General features: G+C 38.4%; 1 protein-coding gene and 1 long non-coding RNA gene across 2 annotated transcripts in view; both read left to right on the top strand.

The window, feature by feature from the left end:
- Window positions 1-26,140, top strand: part of LOC120044776 (uncharacterized protein DDB_G0271670-like) — a gene marked incomplete at its 3' end in the record, with an annotated part of 148,198 nt that overhangs the window by 54,923 nt on the left and 67,135 nt on the right. The gene's annotated exons all lie outside the window — the stretch shown is intronic.
- LOC120044903 lies at window positions 1,000-19,212 on the top strand. The gene is made up of 3 exons (XR_005476599.1): window positions 1,000-2,379; window positions 16,958-17,104; window positions 18,878-19,212. It is a non-coding gene; the product is annotated as an uncharacterized LOC120044903 (long non-coding RNA).

Genomic DNA, 26,140 nt, shown 5'->3' with positions numbered 1-26,140 from the left:
CATCAGTAGGCTACCTGTTGTTAGTCATCAGTAGGCTACCTGTTGTTAGTCATCAGTAGGCTACCTGTGGTTAGTCATCAGTAGGCTACCTGTGGTTAGTCATCAGTAGGCTACCTGTGGTTGTCATCAGTAGGCTACCTGTGGTTAGTCATCAGTAGTCTACCTGTGGTTGTCATCAATAGGCTACCTGTGGTTGTCATCAGTAGGCTACCTGTGGTTGTCATCAGTAGGCTACTCTAGGCTACCTGTGGTTGTCATCAGTAGGCTACAGTTGATCAGACTGAAGCACATTGACAATCCTTTCTGGTGGTGGGTATAGCTTCCATATGATACAGCCTGACGCAAATCCGCAGTGAATTCACTTATACCCACATTTTCCGTTACAATTAGCTTTTACCACATGTAATGATTTGCATGATATTGATAAAAATGGAGTCTGGTTTGTTGTAATGTTGTACAGTAGGTCTACAATACTTTAATATTCATATAATAAGGTTAATCGTTCATTTTTTTTTTATAGACTAATGTTACTTGATGAAGACATGCTGTTAGCAACTCTGCGCTTTTGTTTTGAAGCTAAAGAGTGTAGCTAAAAGACGAGAAAATAATCCCTTTAATTGTCTAAACATGCTTGTTAATTGTTGCATTATTCAAGAATGTAATGTGGTTGGATTATTCAATAGTATAATATGTTTTAGAAGAAAAGTTGATGTCATTGTTCAATAGTTTGTGCTTACCGGCTAGTGGCTACTGTTCTATTTACCGTCAATTTGACCTGCGGACAAAAAAATGTGTCTTTGCCAGCCACAACTAAAGGTAAGGCAAGGTTTTAACGTGAATTGAAAAGTAGAAATGTCTTTCGCCACTCCGCTGCTCAGACTCTCATTCATATCTCCATTAGAGGACACAGTAATGACAGTGAAACAGCATCACAAAGAAACAGCATTGGTCACATTTGGTTTGAACAGAACAGCTTTAAAAGTAACAGATTTCTCGGAAGCCGCGGTTGCTTCTGGTCGGGAGGCTGATATTTTCTTTGGAAGTGGCGCAGATGTTACTTTTGTTTAAAGACACTGTAATTAAGGAAGAAGGACAGAAGTCTGAAAAAGCGTGACCTATTTCTCTTTTGATCAGCTGTCAAAGGAGGAGCAGGGGGTCCTTTCAAGCACGGGTCTCTTCCTAAACTTTCAGCTGGCAACAGACGAGACCACAAATTGGGGGAACAACCGTATTGTAGGCTACCTGTGGGGCTTTCCCCCCCGCTTGTTTGGTCGTTTGGACAGCGCGCGAACCCACTGCACCGAGACAATTACCGTCCAAGGATATTATGATAGAATGACGAACGAACGTTTAGGCTTGCTTTGCTTTCACATCTCTTTTGAGAGGCATTTTTGTATTATTTCCATGTTGGGACTCCCAATCTAGGCTATGCGTCAAAAATACTTACTGCTGGAAATGGGTTAGAGTAGTCAACAAATCAATGTAGCCTATTCTAAAATGAGGCCGAGTCAACATGGTTTCTAAACTATATGTATATCCGGCCGATTTCTAAACTATATGTATATCCGGCCGACTATATGTATATATGACCGATTAGCCTATATTGTTTTCCAATTTTGGGGGGCAAAGAAAAATGGGTTGTGTGGTGACTACTTTGTACAGTAAAGTATATAATCTACAAATCACAATACTAAACTAATTGGAGTTTATTGTAACATTTTCTCTCTGTGTAAACTAGGCCTGTAACATTTGTAGACTCGGTCTATATCAATGTAATAACCCGAAATATGTTATTTTTCAATCATAAAGTCACACGTTTCCAAAGACATTCTGCTAAATTATCATATAAATTATTATCATATAAAACCTGTATAATTGTATATTTCAAGTAGCCTAATATAATCTTATAGGCCTATACAGTAAGAGACACACACTCAAATCTGTCAGAAAAAAAGATATTTGCAAAATATCGTTGGCCACAAATTCAAATCTAATCACCCCTCATAAATGTATCTGAAAGTCTAAAATCAGAATAATATGTACCACTAATAAAACATTATGTACAAGTCCCTCTGAGCATAATACTTTCTAAACCAAAAGGAAGGGTAATGTCTAAAAGACAAGCCTGAATAACTCTGGGTCGATCAGGACATTTTTTGTTGTCCTGGTCTCTCTCTCTCTCCTGCCATCTGCTCAGCAAATGCAGTAGGCTAGTATTGATTAGTATCATTGTGCTACAGAGCCCATGCTAATCTATACCGTTACTGGCAATCCGTTGGCGCTTTACATTGCATCTGTTCATACGCTAGTATAGCTAGCGATGTGAGTCCATGACCTAGCCCTGTCTACACCCCTAGTCACTGTTTCAGAAGCCGTTAGGTAAGTGGCCCACATTCATTTGTGTTAAATGGAAGTTTTTTTGTCATCGTATCGTGTGGAATAAACATATAATGAGCAACCTCTGAAATGTAAGGTTTAGAACAGGGCGGCTTCAGTAGGCTAGTGACGGAAGAGAAGTAGAGCGGTAGCAGAGGATCTCTATAGACGGCTGTCAGCACCTGGCTGACTGGCCGGGAGATACGCACATGCAGCCCGCTATTGGCTATGCAGAAGTATGTGATTAATCCTAATGTGTGTGTGCTCGCAATGTGTGAAGAACCAAGTTGATATTCATAAACTATTTGTTTCAATTTAAAGTAATTGTAAATTGTATACCAAAGAAAATTGAGAAATTACTTAATTTGAATGGCTTGGTTTAACTTTAGTAGGCCACAGTTATTTATATTCAATCACATATAGGCTAATCTGAAAGTGTGTGTCCAATGAATCCTAACTTAAACCATAAAATAATATTCATTAATTCTACTTTAGGATTAATGCAATTTGAAGTAGTAAAATACACTGAGTGTACAAAACATTAAGAACACCTTCTCTTTCCATGCCATAGACCGACCAGCAATAGTGGAAAAACTACTCAATTGTCATACCTGAGTGGAAGTAAAGATACCATAATAGAAAATGACTCAAGTAAAACTGAAAGTCACCCAGTAAAATACTACGTGAAGTATTTTAGAATATTTTTAAATATACTCAAGTATGAAAAGTAAATGTAATTGCTAAAATGTCCTAAAGTATCAAAAGTAAAAGTTACAAGTATAAATAATTAAAAATTCCAAATTCCTTAAACAAAATAGAAGGTACACATTGGTTTTATTTGTTTAAATTTACAGATAGCCAGTGGTACACTCCAACAGTCAGATATAATTTACAAAACAAGCATTTGTGTTTAGTGAGTCTGCCAGATCAGAGGCAGTAGGGATGTGTGTGTGACTTGGACCATTTTCCTGTCAAAATGTAACGACCACTTTTGGGTGTCAGGGAAAATGTATGGAGTAAAAAGTACACGACTTTCTTTCGGAATGTAGTGAAGTAAAAGTAAAAGTTGGCAATAATATAAATATTAAAATAAAGTACAAAAAAACGACTAAAGTAGTACTTTAAAGTATTTTTTACTCTAGTACTTTACACCACTGCTGACCAGGTGAATCCAGGTGAATCCAGGTGAATCCAGGTGAAAGCTATGATCCCTTATTGATGTTATTATTTAAATCCACTTCAATCAGTGTAGATGAAGGCGGGAGACAGGTTAAAGAAGGATTTTTAAGACTTGAGACAATTGAGACATGGTACGTGTGTTTGTGCCATTCAGAGGGTGAATGGGCAAGACAAAAGATTTAAGTGCCTTTGAAAGGGGTATGGTAGTAGGTGCCAGGCGCACTGGTTTGTGTCAAGAACTGCAACGCTGCTGGGTTTATCATACTCAACAGTTTACAATAGAATAGTCATGTATTATCTAGAAGGGGGACAGGAGTCGTCATGTATTATCTAGAAGGGGGACAGGAGTCATGTATTATCTAGAAGGGGGACAGGAGTCATGTATTATCTAGAAGGGGGACAGGAGTCATGTATTATCTAGAAGGGGGACAGGAGTCATGTATTATCTAGAAGGGGGACAGGAGTCATGTATTATCTAGAAGGGAGACAGGAGTCGTCATGTATTATCTAGAAGGGGGACAGGAGTCATGTATTATCTAGAAGGGAGACAGGAGTCGTCATGTATTATCTAGAAGGGGGACAGGAGTCGTCATGTATTATCTAGAAGGGGGACAGGAGTCGTCATGTATTATCTAGAAGGGGGACAGGAGTCGTCATGTATTATCTAGAAGGGGGACAGGAGTCGTCATGTATTATCTAGAAGGGAGACAGGAGTCGTCATGTATTATCTAGAAGGGGGACAGGAGTCGTCATGCATTGTCTAGAAGGGGGACAGGAGTCGTCATGTATTATCTAGAAGGGGGACAGGAGTCGTCATGTATTATCTAGAAGGGGGACAGGAGTCGTCATGTATTATCTAGAAGGGGGACAGGAGTCATGTATTATCTAGAAGGGGGACAGGAGTCATGTATTATCTAGAAGGGGGACAGGAGTCGTCATATATTATCTAGAAGAGGGACAGGAGTCATGTATTATCTAGAAGAGGGACAGGAGTCGTCATGTATTATCTAGAAGGGGGACAGGAGTCGTCATGTATTATCTAGAAGGGGGACAGGAGTCGTCATGTATTATCTAGAAGGGGGACAGGAGTCGTCATGTATTATCTAGAAGGGGGACATGAGTCGTCATGTATTATCTAGAAGGGGGACAGGAGTCGTCAAGTATTATCTAGAAGGGGGACAGGAGTCATGTATTATCTAGAAGGGGGACAGGAGTCATGTATTATCTAGAAGGGGGACAGGAGTCATGTATTATCTAGAAGGGGGACAGGAGTCGTCATGTATTATCTAGAAGAGGGACAGGAGTCGTCATGTATTATCTAGAAGGGGGACAGGAGTCGTCATGTATTATCTAGAAGGGGGACAGGAGTCGTCATGTATTATCTAGAAGGGGGACAGGAGTCGTCATGTATTATCTAGAAGGGGGACAGGAGTCGTCATGTATTATCTAGAAGGGGGACAGGAGTCATGTATTATCTAGAAGGGGGACAGGAGTCATCATGTATTATCTAGAAGGGGGACAGGAGTCATGTATTATCTAGAAGGGGGACAGGAGTCGTCATGTATTATCTAGAAGGGGGACAGGAGTCATGTATTATCTAGAAGGGGGACAGGAGTCATGTATTATCTAGAAGGGAGACATGAGTCGTCATGTATTATCTAGAAGGGGGACAGGAGTCATGTATTATCTAGAAGGGGGACAGGAGTCATGTATTATCTAGAAGGGGGACAGGAGTCATGTATTATCTAGAAGGGGGACAGGAGTCATGTATTATCTAGAAGGGGGACAGGAGTCATCATGTATTATCTAGAAGGGAGACAGGAGTCATCATGTATTATCTAGAAGGGGGACAGGAGTCATGTATTATCTAGAAGGGAGACAGGAGTCGTCATGTATTATCTAGAAGGGGGACAGGAGTCGTCATGTATTATCTAGAAGGGGGACAGGAGTCATGTATTATCTAGAAGGGGGACAGGAGTCATGTATTATCTGGAAGGGAGACAGGAGTCGTCATGTATTATCTAGAAGGGGGACAGGAGTCATGTATTATCTAGAAGGGAGACAGGAGTCGTCATGTATTATCTAGAAGGGGGACAGGAGTCATGTATTATCTAGAAGGGGGACAGGAGTCGTCATGTATTATCTAGAAGGGGGACAGGAGTCGTCATGTATTATCTAGAAGGGGGACAGGAGTCGTCATGTATTATCTAGAAGGGGGACAGGAGTCGTCATGTATTATCTAGAAGGGAGACAGGAGTCGTCATGTATTATCTAGAAGGGGGACAGGATTCGTCATGTATTATCTAGAAGAGGGACAGGAGTCGTCATGTATTATCTAGAAGGGGGACAGGAGTCATGTATTATCTAGAAGGGAGACAGGAGTCATGTATTATCTAGAAGGGAGACAGGAGTCGTCATGTATTATCTAGAAGGGGGACAGGAGTCGTCATGTATTATCTAGAAGGGGGACAGGAGTCATGTATTATCTAGAAGGGAGACAGGAGTCATGTATTATCTAGAAGGGGGACAGGAGTCATGTATTATCTAGAAGAGAGACAGGAGTCGTCATGTATTATCTAGAAGGGGGACAGGAGTCATGTATTATCTAGAAGGGGGACAGGAGTCGTCATGTATTATCTAGAAGGGGGACAGGAGTCATGTATTATCTAGAAGGGGGACAGGAGTCATGTATTATCTAGAAGGGGGACAGGAGTCATGTATTATCTAGAAGGGGGACAGGAGTCGTCATGTATTATCTAGAAGGGGGACAGGAGTCGTCATGTATTATCTAGAAGGGGGACAGGAGTCGTCATGCATTATCTAGAAGGGGGACAGGAGTCGTCATGTATTATCTAGAAGGGGGACAGGAGTCGTCATGTATTATCTAGAAGGGGGACAGGAGTCATGTATTATCTAGAAGGGGGACAGGAGTCATGTATTATCTAGAAGGGAGACAGGAGTCATGTATTATCTAGAAGGGGGACAGGAGTCGTCTCGTCTTAACACCATGATTATTTATTGTCCTTGTGCGGTCTTTTTAATCTTAACATTTGATTTAATTATTGCTCCACGTGTAAGACACCAATAATTAGAACAATATACAGTCTGTAACGGCTACATGTTGGAGAATATTATACATGTTAGAATTGATACTCACTCAAATGTTACATTTTGTTTTAGGCTACAGGGCTTAGGTCTGTGACTGTCCTAAAGGCTTGTGAATATGCCACATAAACAATTAGGTTATAACGAAAGCGAATTTAAAACGAATAAAACACTAATAGCCGATACGACTAGTTGCGCCAGTTGGTTAACTCTAGGGAAATTATAAGCTTCTTATAACAAGACAAAAACATGTTTATTTTTTCACTCTACAGTCAACTTGAACAGGTTAATGATCCACTTTTCATACAAGGCTGCTCTAGCCATCAGATCACAAGTGAAGTACATAACAGCCAAAACAGTGCATCCTGTTTTAGGACCACTTTACAAGCACGGGACATTAGGAGACAAGAATGAAGGGTCATCAAAGATCAGAGGTCAGGCGCTCGGCTCGAGCCATCTGACCTCTCACATTTAGCATATTATACCCTGTTCGGATGGCTCGCTTTTCAAAGGAAGATTTAAAAAAATAATAATAATTATATAGAAACCAAACATTCGAAATGAATGAATATTCAAATATTAAATATTTTCATCTGGTCGAAATGTCAATTTTAATAAAGTAATAAATGGTTGGATTTAAAAAAAGGCAAAAACCATGAAAATAACAAAGTATTGTGTAAATGAATAACATTTTATTTGGTGCTTTATAAAGACGATGAGTTTAAAGACTATTCACATTTATGTATCAATCATTAGTGCATTTTTAGAAATCAGGAAAGTACCTCTGGAAGTAAAACAAACATGTTCCTTATTATTATATAATAGCGATATTATCCATTCGACTGCGTTTAAAGACAACTGTGTATCTACATTAGTTTAAATCCATCATTTTGAGTCAAATAATTTTGAGTCAAACTATTTTGGGTGGATGAACCTTTGCCCCGAAGTCTGGGTTAATCTGTCACCTGATTTGTGTATGAATGTACTCGAAATATCCTCTATTCTGACATTCCTCATCCTCACTCACTAACATTTATATATTTTAATGTTGCCTAGCATAGAAATATTTATAATCGTGTTATCTAGCCTATTCAACAATCCATCAGTGTTTCCCATTGAGATACAATGTATTGCTTGAGTTCTATTTAATTTGTGGTGTTTCCTCTGCAACTATAGTGTTAGCCTCCCTTGCACAGAAACATCTGTAATTGGGTTCATCTTGTCAACTACCCTATTCGACAATGTTTCCTCTTCAGGTTTTAAACTAGCTGTGGTAACAGGCTCTCGCTCTGTAGACACAGTGTTGTACCTACATACTCCCGGTGTTTTTCTGCTTACTCTCTGTGATTCTCTCAGCAGGGAAATATAAACACTCTCCTCCTGACTTATGACCTTTGAACTTTAACCCCTTCTATCACACAGACCACCAAGCTGTCTCCTGACCTGCAACAAAACAGGACAAGACAAGACCATTCAAGCCAGTTGGTTAACCTCTTATGCAACACATAAAACACATAGAACACGTAAAACAAGTAGAAAATGTAGAACACGTAGAAAATGCAGAACACGTAGAACAAGTAGAAAACGTAGAACACGTAGAACACAGAACAAGTAGAACACGTAGAACAAGTAGAACACGTAGAACACATAGAACAAGTAGACCATGTAGAACACAGAACACACAGAACAAGTAGAACACATAGAACAAGTAGAACACAGAACACACAGAACAAGTAGAACACATAGAACAAGTAGAACATGTAGAACACATAGAACACATAGAACAAGTAGAACACATTGAACACATAGAACACGTAGAACAAGTAGAACACATAGAACACATAGAACACATTCAACACATAGAACACATAGAACACATAAAACACGTAGAACAAGTAGCTCACATAGAATGCAGAAAACATAGAACAAGTGGAACACGTAAAACACATAGGACAAGTAGAATACATATAACACGTAGAACACATAGAACAAGGAGAACACGAAGAACACATAGAACAAGTAGAAAACATAGAAAAAGCAGAACACGTAGAACACGTAGAACACAGACCACATAGAACAAGTAGAACATATAGAGCACATAGAACAAGTAGAACATGTAGAATAAGTAGAACACAAAGAACACAGAACACATAGAACATGTAGAACAAGTAGAACACGAAGAACACAGAACACATAGAACAAGTAGAACATGTAGAACATGTAGAACAAGTAGAACACGTAGAACAAGTGGAACACATAGAACACAGAACACATAGAACAAGTAGCACACGTGGAACACAGAACAAATAGAACACAAATAAAGTCCAAATCAATAGCTATGTTTATCAAACCACTGACTATTTATATGTATTAAGGCCTAAATTCAATCCGTAACGTGGAAGATCTGCACTATAGCGCCATTCAAATGTAAAGGCAATGTTACTGCATTTGGGAAAACTGCATTCATGGTAAACGCTGCATATTTCAACTCAATCGGAAATGACCTTTAAATTTAAACCGTGCTTTTAACATGGATCTCCCATTCTACAGATTGAATCTACCCTAAACATGAATCTGTAAATTATGATTGTTTTTATAGTTTTCATTTTATTCAGTAAGGTATCATTATTTTAGTCATGTAGTTTTTAGACTACTACAGCTAGCAATATTATATTATATTATACTATTATTATTATTATTATTATTATGATTACATGGGATCATTTTCACAGTTGATCAGTGAAACAAGTGGTGTGGCAATATCATGTGTTTTACAAATATTGTAACGGCTTTCTTCCTGGGATGAAGGAGAGGACCAAAATGCAGCGCAGTTAGTGTTCAACATGTTTAATTTAACGAACTGTGAACACTTACAACAATACAAAACAACAAACGTGAAAACCGAGACAGTCCTATCTGGTGCAGAACACAAACACAGAGACAGGAAACAATCACCCACAAAACCCAACACAAAACAAGCCACCTATATATGATTCTCAATGAGGGACAACGATTGACAGCTGCCTCTGATTGAGAACCATATTAGGCTGAACACAGAAACAGACAAACTAGACACACAACATAGAATGCCCACCCCAACTCACGCCCTGACCATACTAAACAAATACAAAAACAAGGGAAAACAGGTCAGGAACGTGACAAATATAGACATCATGTTGATTTTGAAACCATATTCTCTTGGTATATGAACTATTAGTAAAGAGAACCAGAAATACAGTCAAATCTTCAGGAGATATGTGGGTTAATTCCATCACATGGGTTACATTTTATTGATAGCAGAATAGGCCTACAATTCATCTGTACTGTCCTTAAAGTTGTGTGATTGGCGTAAAAAGTATGTCATTTTTTAAATTCAAAAATAAACAATGAATAAAAAACAAATAGACAATATGAATGTAATGTAAGATTATTTCCATGTATATAAAATGATCTGCAATTGATCTGTTTTTTGTTTTTTACAATGTTATAATACAAACGGTACCCCTCTTAAAGCATCAATAAATATGCAGGATAGGCCTACTGTCAGGTTGTCTACTGTTAACATGTAAGATGCAACTCAGTATCAATCCCGATTTGTAGCTAGTAGCCTACCATTTGTTAACGCCTTTGCACCAAAAAAAAAACAGAACTGAGAAAGTAGTAAAAGTAATTCTTTATCAAGAAATAACTTAAGAGGATAAACAATAGCTTTCATCATTGTCTTACTGTTAAGTGGGAACACGACTGTATCCTGCTGTGATTGTATCAACGGAATCTGCCCTGCTGATGTAACTGCCTATTCATTGAACAATGGCAACAAACGATGTTTCCATCTGTGAATTTAACGTGGTCAAATACATCTTAGTCTATCAAGCCTCATTTTTATCTTTTATTTTACAACAATGAGTTTGAATTTTAATTGATAATCAAAATAATAGTGACCGACTGAGACGCACGCACGCACGCACGCGCCTATGTTTTCTTCTTCGCCTATCACAGAGGGGTGGCAATTTCTCCACGACCCCCTCTCCCCTCTGAAAGACAGCAGCCTATATTGATCTCAGGAGATTCTGTGCATAATTTCTGATTTGCATTATGCACAAAGCAGGCACAAAAAAACACTGGGCTGGGATTCAATCATATAGCGGGTTGCAGGCATTACGGTTTTAAAAACAATTGTTCCCCTGTTTGCGGAGATCCCATTAAAGGTGAATGCTGCATATGTTGGCTTCATTGGAAATGACCTGTTATAACAGCGACTGCCTTTAAAAAGCAAGGAATCCATCTCAAAACGGTCTATGTGGCATTGCTATGAGTCAGAAACATTGATTCTAGTGTCACAGTTGACTACAAAAGTGTAAATAGGATCATTTTGGTCATAAAGTCAGTCTCCTCTAAAATGGAGTTTGGAAAATGGGATGTCACAATGGGTAAATAAAGGTTTGATTTTGATTTTGAAGATGTCCATTTGCCCACTGACATGGGGTGAACTGCTGCGGTAGTCAGTCAGCACGGTTACATGCAGGTTAATATAATAGTTCGTTTAAAACGTTTACCTGCTTTGCACGATGAATGATTTCCCTAATAATTATGTTTAGGCCTACATGGACACATCTGAAATCAGGATACTGTTGGGACTTTTGATAAATGCAAAAAATTCGCCAATCAAAATAAACGTTCTACCACAGTGGCCATGTTATTTTTGCGTTTACTTTTTGATTCTGAGTTCGGACATAAACAGTTTGTATGTGAAAACTATTTATAAGATGCATACTGTTTTTCAGAACTCACTTCAATGGTGCGTAGAGAGGCTTGCTCTACCAGCTGCTGGCAGATGCGAAGATCAAATACAAGTCTGGAAGCTGAATAAGCTGTTTACATGTCCCAATAACTCGAAAGATTGCTCAGAAAACTAAATTATTTAATCCATGTATGCTTACTTCGATTATGATCGTACGTCAATTAAGAGGGGCGGTAGGTAGCCTAGTGGTTAGAGCGTTGGCCTCTGTTCCTAGGCCGTTATTGAAAATAAGGCAGAGTAAGGAGTCTAGATGACTAATGCCATACTCAGCCTTCTTCAATATTCAGTTGAAATATTCATGTAAAAGTACACAGTACAGTATGAAAGTAGGCTAAAACTGCTTCTCCAAATTGAAATTCCAGATCACACTTGCAGGAGATATCATGGCGAAGTTGGCTAAGATCATGCATAGAACACATAATCGAACCGTCGACTCGCGACGTACTACGCACGTGCGGGCTGTCAAATCAAAGGCACTCCTTCAATATAATGTAGTTTTTGATGAAAAAGGGAAACGTTTCAGTTTGTCACTTTCAAAAATTTGGAGTAAAGACATGTTCAACTACTTAAAAGATTGTCTCGAATCTATGTTGTGCGTTTAGATTTCGAGAAAATTAACAACTAAGGAATATTTTTTTTATTTTCTCATTGACTTCTCAAAACCTCAAACCCTGGCCTGGTCTGTTTCCCGAGGGTTCTCGGAAGTCTCGCGATGATGCGCATCTGGTTTCAGAAACTCAGTTGGTCTCTATCCAATAGCATAGACAGCTGACCACGTTAACATGCGCACTGTATTTTGGATAGAACATTCCTAATTTAAATTAATATGGGTTAAATGAAATAGTAAGTGACATATGAACACTGACTGTAGGCCTATAACCTCTCACATGTAGAGTATTATAAAATGAACTCCTGGAGAATTATACATTTCATGCAATAAAATTATACAACAAATGTTAATTTTGTCTCACTGCTGGGAGTGGAGAAATACGGTTTCTTTCTTTCAGCATCTCTTGAAAAAAAATATGTGTGTGTAACCCAAGCAGACAGTATTTCAACCACATAAAATATGCCCCATGTTTCATAGTGTTTTTCATGCTTTTCATTTCCTTCAAACTTGTCAAACTTATGACATTTGGATATTTTGCATGGGGACAATCTTTCCACTGTTTAAAATGTATTATTTTCTCCCATGTCCTGAAACGAAACAGACAACTTTACAAGTGTTAACTAGATTCATTGTTTTGATGTAAGACATTATTCTGGTGAGCACTACTTTATTTAGTCTTCTGGGTCAACAAGTTATGACAGTAGAGAAGCTGTGTGTAACAAACAAATGGCCTACCATATGTCAAATTATAATATGGCCTATCATATGTCAAATTATAATATGGCCTATCATATGTCAAATTATAATATGGCCTATCATATGTCAAATTATAATATGGCCTATCATATGTCAAATTATAATATGGCCTACCGTATGTCAAATTATAATAAGGCCTACCATATGTCAAATTATAATATGGCCTACCATATGTCAAATGATAATATGGGCTACCATATGTCAAATTATAATATGGCCTATCATATGTCAAATGATAATATGGGCTACCATATGTCAAATTATAATATGGCCTACCATATGTCAAATTATAATATGGGCTACCATATGTCAAATTATAATATGGTCTACCATATGTCAAATTATAATATGGCCTACCTTATATCAAATGATAATAAGGCCTACCATATGTCAAATGATGATATGGCCTGTCATAGGTCAAATTATAATATGGCCTACCGTATGTCAAATTATAATATGGCCTACCGTATATCAAATGATAATAAGGCCTACCATATGTCAAATTATAATATGGCCTACCATATGTCAAATGATAATATGGTCTACCATATGTCAAATTATAATATGTCCTACCATATTTCAAATGATAATATGGCCTACCATATGTCAAATGATAATATGGCCTACCATATGTCAAATGATAATATGGTCTACCATATGTCAAATTATAATATGTCCTACCATATTTCAAATGATAATATGGCCTACCATATTTCAAATGACAATATGGCCTACCATATGTCAAATTATAATATGGCCTACCATATGTCAAATGATAATATGGCCTACAATATGTCAAATTATAATATGGCGATATCCCGGTGTAAGATTAGCATACCCCAGTGTACGATTAGCATATCCCAGTGTAAGATTAGCATATCCCTGTGTAAAATTTGCATACCCCGTGTAATATTAGCATACCCCAGCGTAAGATTAACATATCCCTGTGTAATATTAGCATATCCCAGTGTACGATTAGCATATCCCAGTGTAATATTAGCATATCCCAGTGTACGATTAGCATATCCCAGTGTACGGTGAGCATATCCCAGTGTAATATTAGCATATCCCAGTGTAATATTAGCATATCCCAGTGTAATATTAGCATATCCCAGTGTAAGGTTAGCATATCACAGGCATTTTATAGAATACTTGTGTATCCTGAATAATTTAAGGATATTGGTGTGCATGTAAACGTGACTTCAGATAATTCTGGGTGCATATTTTATGTGGTTGAAATACTCTCTGCTTGCATAACAGTGTCAAAGATAACACATTACACACACACATTCGCATTTTCTCAAGATATGCTGTAATAAATAAATCATATTTCTTCACTCTTGTTCCCGAAACAAAATTAACATTTGTTATAACATTTTACTGCAAGAAATGCATTATTCTGCAGGAGTTACAATTATATTACGCTACACATGAGAGGTTATAGGCCTACAGTCAGTGTCCATATTTCAGTTAATATTTCATTTAACCCATATTAATTTAAATGAGGAATATTCTGTTTATTCATGGGTACAGGGATACTCATGAGCGTGATATCAAAGGTGCATGTAAACATATTATCCTGAATAAGAGCTACTATCCTGTATATTGTGCATATGTAAATATGGTCATTGAGACAGACCTGCCCAGCAGACATGACTTTGTTTACATAAGAAAACAGGTCACGCATGATTTAACTTAAGAAATACTGCACCAAACACAGAAGTTAGATGTAAAAAATCGCACAACTTAAACATCCTTGTCAAAAACGTCAAAATAAACTACATATTTCTTGAGTTATCTTAGGTTCATTCCGAGGATTTTGAGGAAGTGAAAAAGGTTTCCACGTCTACACTGTCTCATGGTTGGGTCGCCCCTAAAAAGTTACATATTGCAGCTTTAATATCCATAATGCCTACAGTATATAACATGCAATCGGATTGAATCCCGGAGATACCGGTTAATTGGTTACTTGGTTAATTGTCCTGTCAGAGAGAAAGCTTGGGGACTGAGATGACATTTTTTCTCCAAATGGTTTTAAATGAAAACCTTGACATTAGTGGAGTCGAAGCTGACTGTTTATCCTATTCTATCTTATTTAGTCTGCTCTGCACATGCTCAGTTCGGCGGGAGACGACCGTTAGACCCCGATGACGTGTTTCTACGCTAGCCAACGTTGCCATGACATCGTCTACAAGTGTAATCAGTTTTCCTCTTCCTACTGTACTGTCTTTGATAATGTGCTTATTATGCTCCGTATCCTTTATACAACGGGTGGTTATAATCCTGAACGCTGATTTGTGTCTATTCCACAAGTTATCACCAGTTAATTAAATCTATGACTTTAAAATCACTATTTACTCTGTTCTATCTGACTGCCGAATCCAGTGTCTCATCAGCCCAGCCAGGCAATTTATAAACTTGATCTCCACTATAAAAAGTATCTAGACATTATCTCAGATTTCTTATAGACTAACATTTAGATTTCCACAGCGGAGATTAAATAAACCTTGCTGTCTGTATCTCTGACATTTGAAACATTGAATATTCAAATTCGATCTCCAGCTGTACTATAGTAATGAACGTGTCAGGACGAGACAGACAGACAGACAGGCAGCTTTTCTTAGCCAGTTGAAATCATCAATCAACTGGCATCCTTTTTTATGGATATATAGAAAGAAATGTAAATTGACAGTTAGTTTGCAGTCTTTCCAGCTTCAGTTTGAAGTGATTGTGTTAGCTGTGTTGTTGGCTAGCTCCTCTGAACAACAGTGTCTTGACGAGAGAGAGCACATTTTCTACGCCAGGCGAAATCGCGCCTCATTAGCACATTTTTATGGATGTATCCAAATAAATGTCACTAGAAAACAGCTTAAACAAATGCAAATGCAGCTACTGTTGTTATTCTGGCTGCACTGTTTGACGTGACTGTAAGTTAGCTGTAGTTGGCTAGCTAGCAAGCAAGGGATAAGAACGTCGCCAGCCAGTATGGCAATGGAACATTTAGAACGAACAACGTCCATAGAAACAGAACAAAAAGCCTGAACGACTGGGTCGCGTCCATAGATACAGAACAAAAAGCCTGAACGACTGGGTTGCGTCCATAGATACAGAACAAAAGCCTGAACGACTGGGTTGTCCATAGATACAGAACAAAAGCCTGAACGACTGGGTTGTCCATAGATACAGAACAAAAGCCTGAACGACTGGGTTGCGTCCATAGATACAGAACAAAAGCCTGAACGACTGGGTTGTCCATAGATACAGAACAAAAGCCTGAACGACTGGGTTGCGTCCATAGATACAGAACAAAAGCCTGAACGACTGGGTTGTCCATAGATACAGAACAAAAGCCTGAACGACTGGGTTGCGTCCATAGATACAGAACAAAAGCCTGAACGACTGGGTTGCCTCCATAGATACAGAACAAAAGCCTGAACGACTGGGTTGCCTCCATAGATACAGAACAAAAGCCTGAACGACCGAACCAATAGAACGAACTAACCCTAGATTTGTGTCGGGACTATATCTTGTGGAAGGATGAAATAGTATGAATAAATTCATCATAACAACATTTGTAATGAAAATATGTCAATCATTATTTGAATATGTTGGTAACCTGTTGTATAAAAGCGATAATAACCGGCTTCCGGTGTTTGGAAGATATATTGGCAGTTTGCCGGCCCTCGACTTCGTCACTAGCCAAACAACCTCCGTACCAATATATCCTCCAAAAACTGGCTTCGAGGGCATTATCACTTAATTATACCTTGGCATTATTGAATATTCGGGCATTCTGGAGCGTACATTATTTCACTATAACACAAGGTATATCAGCACTGTAGAATTCAATGGCTATAGTTCATTCTTACATGTTCTTTGTTTGAGCGGGATTTGAAAGCAAAAGTCAAATTGAAAATGACTGAATTCAATTTTCATAACAGCAAGCTAGGACTGATGGTTTGGTTAGCTAAACTGGCAAGTCTGTTTGTTTGGTTACCAAGGCAACTACTGTAGCTATCCAGTAAACTTGCTAGCTACTTCAGTGGATGTTGAACACATTTCTACCCGCAAATGGGGGAGGGGGGTGGAAGTGCTGAGGAGTAATTTTCTCCAATTGTACAACCACCCAGGGCATTTGAACTGATTCCAGAGGCCGACCCTCAACAACGCCGCCGGAGAAGAGGCAGACGGAGCGGTCTTCTGGTCAGACTTCGGAGGCGCGCACACCACCCACCGCTTTCCCGAGTATATTACTCGATGATGTCCAGTCTAACAAGGTAGACGAAATTAGGGAAAGGGTTTCTTTCCAGAGAGATATTTTCTATTTTTTTGTATTTTTGTATTTTTAATTTATTATTATTTTTATTATTTTTAAATAGGGTCAGTACATTTTGGTTGAAAATAACTGGCATAAAGTCAGGCAGTCAAATAACAATATGTTTTGTATTTTCTGTTATGTGAGCAATTCCTTCTCCTGCTGCTGGGGAGGGCCTGACTCACTCAGACAATCTGTTCCCTGCAGTCTAATACATGTTATATCCAACACTTACCAAATGGTATTGATTCTCTATCACTTTTCATCAGATCAAAATTAATGGGGAAAAATTTTGAGAATTGAGAACAAACTAACATCATAGTAGTGTGAAGATGGAATGGGAGAGAGGGATCACAATTCATAACTCAACATTAGACATATATTAAACATTTCATAACTGTGTCATAGATATTTGAAATTAGAATTTCAAAATCCTTAGTCTTAGACACATGTACATGTAAATAAGTGACCATACACTTGATTGATAAACCTGAAATTTATTTTACACAAAACTCTGCACTTTACAAGAGTATTCCTGGCATACGAGACAAGAATCCAACGGTGTGGTTTTACATTCACAAGACTGGAGGTTTGGAGGATATCTTCTCCTGACGGACACATCATCAGACCAATCACATTCAGTATATGATCATCCAGTTGTTCCTGTAGGCTAGGTTATCATTTGGCTGTATCCTATAGCTTTAAAAGAGTTGTACACGTAAATCGTGTCTACACCCGTCACCAAGTGACTTAAAATAATGTTCAACCAAACATCCAAACACAAAGATACAAATACAAAAGTATGTTCACATTGTTTTTTTGGTCACAAAATGACAAAAGGAACTCTAATTTGATCAAATATTGATCACAAAGAGGGAAATGTGGTTTACAGGGAGGGTTGTGCTTGGTAAGACTCTGGAGAGACACTTCAATGACACCAAATAGATAACAATATATGAATCAATTAGACATGACAGAGCATTTCACGATTCATGACTTTGTCAGTCATCAAATCAAACTCTATTTTATTGGTCACATACACATATTTTAGCAGATAAGAAATACCTGTGGAATGCTGTAGGATGAAACACTCGAAATAATCTAACAGGTGCTATCACTCTCGAGGAACAGGAGAAATACATAAACATGTACAGTATACCTACTACCAGTCATAAATATATATATTCCCATTACCAGTCACTTTATATGTATAAACCCACATCGACCACTCTGGTACCCCTGCACGTTGAATAAGGGACTGGCACTGACCTGTATATACTTGCCTTCTCCTGTTCATTTAACTCTCACCGTAGTTCTTGTGATGGTTTTTCATTCTTAATTTTCTATTATTATTTCTATATTATCTATATTACTATTATTACTGCTTTCTATATTATCTATATTATTATTATCTATATTATTATTATTATTATGATTATTATTATCATCATCATCATCGTCACTGCATTGTTGGGAAAGAGCTCTCAAGGTAATAATTTCACTGTACTGATTTACACCTGTTGTATCCTGTGCAGTTTATGTCCCACTTGTTGAATAATGGTAAAAAAATCACATGGGTTTGCGCATAAACCAAAAACATGTGTGAATGCGGTAGGATTAAACACTCAAATTGTATTTAACATGTTAAAACAACACAAACAACACTAATATGGGATTTCCATAGAGGCCTTTTTGCTATATGGCCTTATTCTATATACTGATCATTTCCTTTCAGGGAGGAAAATAAAGAAGTCATCACAGACAAGCAGAGAAGACGAGAGAATAGTGAATAGAGAGGAGAAGGATTCCATAACCGTGAGGTTTGGGAAGCCTAAAAGCTCTTCAGTCAAGGAGACAGATGGAATATAAAATAATTGATTCCAAAAGCTAGTCAATGAAGCAGCCTTTAATGATTGTGTGTTGGACTGTGGACAGATGCCATGTGGTGAAAGTCAGAGGGGAGCTAGTGAATAAATAGACGGAGCGAGAGAGAGAGAGAAAGAGAGAGGGAGAGAGAAAGGACAGAGAGAGAAATGAGAGAGAGAGAGACAGAGACAGAGAGACAGAGAGAGGGAGAGAGAGAGATAAATAGAGAGAGGAGAGCAGGAGAGAGAGAGAGAAAGGAGAGCGAGAGGAGAGAGAGAGAGAGAGAGAGGGCCTTGCTTATGTTATTCTCTGTATTGGGTTAAATATAAACAGAAAACAGGAGCAGTACATCAACAAAGGGCCTGTCTAGTCTGTCTAGTCTGTCTAACCTGACTAGTATGTCTAGCCTGTCTAGCCTGTCTAACCTGACTAGTATGTCTAGTCTATCTAACCTGAGTAGTCTCTCTAACCTGAGTAGTCTGTCTAGTCTGTCTAACCTGAGTAGTCTGTCTAGCCTGTCTAGTCTGTCTAATCTGACTAGTCTGTCTAGTCTGTCTAACCTGAGTAGTCTGTCTAGCCTGTCTAGTCTGTCTAATCTGTATAGTCTGTCTAGTCTGTCTAGCCTGTCTAGTCTGTCTAATGTCTAACCTGTCTAACCTGAGTAGTCTGTCTAGCCTGTCTAACCTGACTAGTCTGTCTAACTTGACTAGTCTGTCTAACCTGAGTAGTCTGTCTAACCTGACTAGTCTGTCTAACCTGACTAGTCTGTCTAGTCTGTCTAACCTGACTAGTCTGTCTAGTCTGTCTAATCTGACTAGTCTGTCTAGTCTGTCTAACCTGAGTAGTCTGTCTAACCTGACTAGTCTGTCTAACCCGAGTAGTCTGTCTAGTCTGTCTAACTTGACTAATCTGTCTAGTCTGTCTAGTCTGTCTAACTTGACTAGTCTGTCTAACCTGTCTAGTCTGTCTAACCTGAGTAGTCTGTCTAGCCTGTCTAGTCTGTCTAACCTGAGTAGTCTGTCTAGCCTGTCTAACCTGACTAATCTGTCTAGTCTGTCTAACTTGACTAGTCTGTCTAACCTGTCTAGTCTGTCTAACATGTCTAGTCTGTCCAGCCTGTCTAGTCTGTCTAACCTGACTAGTCTGTCTAGTCTGTCTAACTTGACTAGTCTGTCTAGTCTGTCTAACCTGTCTAACCCGAGTAGTCTGTCTAGTCTGTCTAACCTGTCTAGTCTGTCTTACCTGACTAGTCTGTCTAACCTGAGTAGTCTGTCTAGTCTGTCTAACTTGACTAATCTGTCTAGTCTGTCTAGTCTGTCTAACTTGACTAGTCTGTCTAACCTGTCTAGTCTGTCTAACCTGAGTAGTCTGTCTAGCCTGTCTAGTCTGTCTAACCTGAGTAGTCTGTCTAGCCTGTCTAACCTGACTAATCTGTCTAGTCTGTCTAACTTGACTAGTCTGTCTAACCTGTCTAGTCTGTCTAACATGTCTAGTCTGTCTAGTCTGGCCAGCCTGTCTAGTCTGTCTAACCTGACTAGTCTGTCTAGTCTGTCTAACTTGACTAGTCTGTCTAGTCTGTCTAACCTGTCTAACCTGAGTAGTCTGTCTAGTCTGTCTAACCTGTCTAGTCTGTCTTACCTGACTAGTCTGTCTAACCTGTCCAGCCTGTCTAGTCTGTCTAACTTGACTAGTCTGTCTAGCCTGTCTAGTCTGTCTAACCTGTCCAGCCTGTCTAGTCTGTCTAACCTGAGTAGTTTGTCTAGTCTGTCTAGCCTGTCTAGTCTGTCTAACCTGTCTAGTCTGTCTAACCTGAGTAGTCTGTCTAGCCTGTCTAACCTGACTAGTCTGTCTAATTTGACTAGTCTGTCTAACCTGAGTAGTCTGTCTAACCTGACTAGTCTGTCTAACCTGACTAGTCTGTCTAGTCTGTCTAACCTGACTAGTCTGTCTAGTCTGTCTAATCTGACTAGTCTGTCTAGTCTGTCTAACCTGAGTAGTCTGTCTAACCTGACTAGTCTGTCTAACCTGTCTAGTCTGTCTAACCTGACTAGTCTGTCTAACCTGAGTAGTCTGTCTAGTCTGTCTAACCTGAGTAGTCTGTCTAGCCTGTCTAGTCTGTCTAATCTGACTAGTCTGTCTAGTCTGTCTAACCTGAGTAGTCTGTCTAGCCTGTCTAGTCTGTCTAATCTGTATAGTCTGTCTAGTCTGTCTAGCCTGTCTAGTCTGTCTAGTCTGTCTAATGTCTAACCTGTCTAACCTGAGTAGTCTGTCTAGCCTGTCTAACCTGACTAGTCTGTCTAACTTGACTAGTCTGTCTAACCTGAGTAGTCTGTCTAACCTGACTAGTCTGTCTAACCTGACTAGTCTGTCTAGTCTGTCTAACCTGACTAGTCTGTCTAGTCTGTCTAATCTGACTAGTCTGTCTAGTCTGTCTAACCTGAGTAGTCTGTCTAACCTGACTAGTCTGTCTAACCCGAGTAGTCTGTCTAGTCTGTCTAACTTGACTAATCTGTCTAGTCTGTCTAGTCTGTCTAACTTGACTAGTCTGTCTAACCTGTCTAGTCTGTCTAACCTGAGTAGTCTGTCTAGCCTGTCTAGTCTGTCTAACCTGAGTAGTCTGTCTAGCCTGTCTAACCTGACTAATCTGTCTAGTCTGTCTAACTTGACTAGTCTGTCTAACCTGTCTAGTCTGTCTAACATGTCTAGTCTGTCCAGCCTGTCTAGTCTGTCTAACCTGACTAGTCTGTCTAGTCTGTCTAACTTGACTAGTCTGTCTAGTCTGTCTAACCTGTCTAACCCGAGTAGTCTGTCTAGTCTGTCTAACCTGTCTAGTCTGTCTTACCTGACTAGTCTGTCTAACCTGAGTAGTCTGTCTAGTCTGTCTAACTTGACTAATCTGTCTAGTCTGTCTAGTCTGTCTAACTTGACTAGTCTGTCTAACCTGTCTAGTCTGTCTAACCTGAGTAGTCTGTCTAGCCTGTCTAGTCTGTCTAACCTGAGTAGTCTGTCTAGCCTGTCTAACCTGACTAATCTGTCTAGTCTGTCTAACTTGACTAGTCTGTCTAACCTGTCTAGTCTGTCTAACATGTCTAGTCTGTCTAGTCTGGCCAGCCTGTCTAGTCTGTCTAACCTGACTAGTCTGTCTAGCCTGTCCAGCCTGTTTAGTCTGTCTAGCCAGTCCAGCCTGTCTAGTCTGTCTAGTCTGTCCAGCCTGTCTAGTCTGTCTAGCTTGTCTAATCTGTCTAGTCTGTCTAGCTTGTCTAATCTGTCTAACCTGAGTAGTCTGTCTAGCCTGTCTAGTCTGTCCAGCCTGTCTAGTCTGTCTAGTCTGTCCAGCCTGACTAGTCTGTCTAACCTGACTAGTCTGTCTAGTCTGTCTAATCTGTCTAGTCTGTCTAACCTGACTAGTTTGTCTAGCCTGTCTAGTCTTTCTAAGCTGAGTAGTCTTGGCCAATACCTTTACTGTAATGAAGTCTTCTAATATATTTACTGTATTCTAGTAGTGTAATATCTTTACTGTACTGTAGTATTCTAATATATTTACAGTACTCTAGTAGTATAATATATTTACTGTACTGTAGTATTCTAATATTTTTACTGTACTGTAGTATTCTAATATCTTTACAGTATTCTAGTAGTGTAATATATTTACTGTACTGTAGTAGTCTAATATCTTTACTGTATTGTAGTATTCTAATATATTTACTGTACTTTAGTATTCTAATATCTTTACTGTACTGTAGTATTCTAATATCTTTACTGTACTGTAGTATTCTAATATATTTACTGTACTGTACTAATATCTTTACTGTACTGTAGTATTCTAATATCTTTACTGTACTGTAGTATTCTAATATATTTACAGTACTCTAGTAGTATAATATATTTACTGTACTGTAGTATTCTAATATTTTTACTGTACTGTAGTATTCTAATATCTTTACAGTATTCTAGTAGTGTAATATATTTACTGTACTGTAGTAGTCTAATATCTTTACTGTATTGTAGTATTCTAATATATTTACTGTACTGTAGTATTCTAATATATTTACTGTACTGTAGTATTCTAATATCTTTACTGTACTGTAGTATTCTAATATATTTACTGTACTGTAGTGTTCTAATATCTTTACTGTACTGTAGTATTCTAATATCTTTACTGTACACTAGTAGTGTAATATCTTTACTGTATTGTAGTATTCTAATATCTTTACTGTACTGTAGTATTCTAATATCTTTACTGTACTGTAGTATTCTAATATATTTACTGTACTGTAGTATTCTAATATCTTTACTGTATTGTAGTAGTGTAATATATTTACTGTATTGTAGTAGTGTAATATATTTACTGTACTCTAGTAGTACAGTTCTAAGGTTGTATGGTTATTATTCACTCATTTCAGAATAAAAATGTTCTTGGTTCAAATACAAACAGAAAATTATTCTTATTTGATTGACTAATTCCAAGGCTGTGAGAATGTATCAATCTTTAAGCAAGGCACAGACTCAGTGATACGTCATCGTTGAAAAGGGTAATAATGTGATAAGAACAAATACTCATCATAGACATCAAGGAAATGAGATACAAAAACAAACATCCCAATATCCTCCCCCCCCAAAAAAAAAATATATATATATTTTTTTAGCAAATTCGTTACGTCATCATTCATTTCTATGTCATTAACATTATTTCAGGTTGACATGTTGATATAAAGACATATAATAGAGCTTAACTAGTCTGTCTAGTCTGTCTAGCCTGTCTAACCTGACTATGTCATTAACATTATTTCAGGTTGACATGTTGATATAAAGACATATAATAGAACTTGACTACTGTACGGTCCCGTGTGGCTCAGTTGGTAGAGCATGGCGCTTGCAACGCCAGGGTTGTGGGTTCATTTCCCACGGGGGGACCAGGATGAATATGTATGAACTTTCCAATTTGTAAGTCGCTCTGGATAAGAGCGTCTGCTAAATGACTTAAATGTAAAAAAAAATGTGAATGACTAGTCTGTCTAGCCTGTCTAACCTGACTATGTCATTAACATTATTTCAGGTTGACATGTTGATATAAAGAAATATAATAGAAATGTATATATAAATAATACAATAAAAGCTAGTTTACTGTATTGTAGTATTCTAGTAGTATTCTAATATCTTTACTGTATTGTAGTATTCTAGTAGTATTCTAATATCTTTACTGTACTGTAGTATTCTAATATCTTTACTGTACTCTAGTAGTGTAATATCTTTACTGTACTGAAATGTATATCAATAAAAGCTAGTTTACTGCATTGTAGTATTCTAATATCTTTACTGTACTGTAGTATTCTAATATCTTTACTGTACTCTAGTAGTGTAATATCTTTACTGTACAGTATATAGCACTATGAAATCAGTCTAGATTACAAAAATAGTTGTGTTTTCTTAACGACATTTGTATAATAATAACTCTGAATGTTCTCTTAGAACCAGTAGTGGTAATACTGTCTCATCCCACACCATCGCACACCATCCCACACCATCACACACCATCACACACCATCCCACACCATCCCACACCATCGCACACCATCCCACACCATCGCACACCATCCCAGCCTGGTTATCGCAACACCATAGTATGACTTTCAGGCTGGTTTAACCAAGCTACCACCACCCCTCACTCAATCTCAAAACAGAATACCCCCCATCCACCATGGGGTAGTAAATATACACTGTGTGTACAAAAACACCTGCTCTTTTCCATGACATAGACTGTCCAGGTGAAAGCTATGATCCAATATTAATGTCACTTGTTAAATCCACTTCAATCAGTGTAGATGAAGGGGAGGAGACAGGTTAAATAAGGATTTTTAAGTCATGAAACATGGATGGTTTATGTCCGCCTTAAGACAAAAGATTTTAGTGCCTCTGAACAGGCTATGGTGTTAGGTGCACCGGTTTGAGTGTGTCAAGAACTGCAACGCTGCTGGATTTTTCACACTCAACAGTTTCCCTGTGTATCAAGAACGGTCCACCACTCAAAAGACATCCTGCCAACTTGACACAAATGTGGGAAGCATTGGAGTCAACATGAGCCAGCATCCCAGTGGAATGCTTTCGCCCCCCTTGTAGAGACCATACCCCGACGAATTTAGTCTGCTCTGAGGGCAAAAAGGGGGTGCAACTCAATATTAGGAAGGTGTTCCTATTGTTTTGTACACTCAGTGAATAGTAAATACATATTTAAATATATGGCTCTCAATAGGTGGACCAGTCAAATTCTACGGTAATATGTAGTGCTCCAACCACAGGGGTATTTGATGGGGCTACTTTTGGTTGCCTGAGCCAATAAATAGCAGATCTAGCTATCATCCCGGTCTCGTATTGAAGTCTATTATGACCTACAGTAGGACGGTGCCATGTCGACAGTCACACTTCAGGAATGCCATTCTACTGGCAATGTTTGTCTATGGAGATTGCGTGGCAGTGTGCTCGAATTTTATACACCTGTCAGCAACGGGTGTGGCTGAAATAGCCGAATCCACTCATTTGAAGGGGTGTCCACGTATAGTGTATCACCCCATTCTTGTATTGAAGTCTATTTATTCTCAGTCATAGCACCATATACAGTAGGACTTTGCATGTATGTCCTCTTTCCAAGTGCCAACAGAAGTTACTGTAATATACACAGAGTAATATATCTGAGCAGTTACAGTACATAAACATGTAGTAATGTGAGACTCTAGCTCCACCTAGACCCCAGCAACTCTCTCAAAGTTACCGTAGAGATCTTGAACTTACTGTATTTTTATTTTTCATTTTACCTTTATTTAACCAGGCAAGTAAGTTAGTTAAGAACAAATTCTTATTTACAATAACAGCCTAGGAACAGTGGGTTAACTGTCTTGTTCAGGGGCAGAACGACAGATTTTTTTGACCTTGTCAGCTCGGGGGATTCGCTCTAGCAACCTTTTGGTTGCTAACCATTTCTCGTGCCTGTTAAATGATAGTTCCATTATCGGTAGTGATACTTTGTTAACCATTTCTCGTGCCTGTTAAATGATAGTTCCATTATCGGTAGTGATACTTTGTTAACCATTTCTCGTGCCTGTTAAATGATAGTTCCATTATCGGTAGTGATACTTTG

This window comes from Salvelinus namaycush, chromosome 3, assembly GCF_016432855.1.
Source record: "Salvelinus namaycush isolate Seneca chromosome 3, SaNama_1.0, whole genome shotgun sequence".
Classification (NCBI taxonomy): Eukaryota; Metazoa; Chordata; class Actinopteri; order Salmoniformes; family Salmonidae; genus Salvelinus; species Salvelinus namaycush.
The sequence above is the reverse complement of the archived record's forward strand: the minus strand, read 5'-3'. Positions and strand labels throughout refer to the sequence as shown.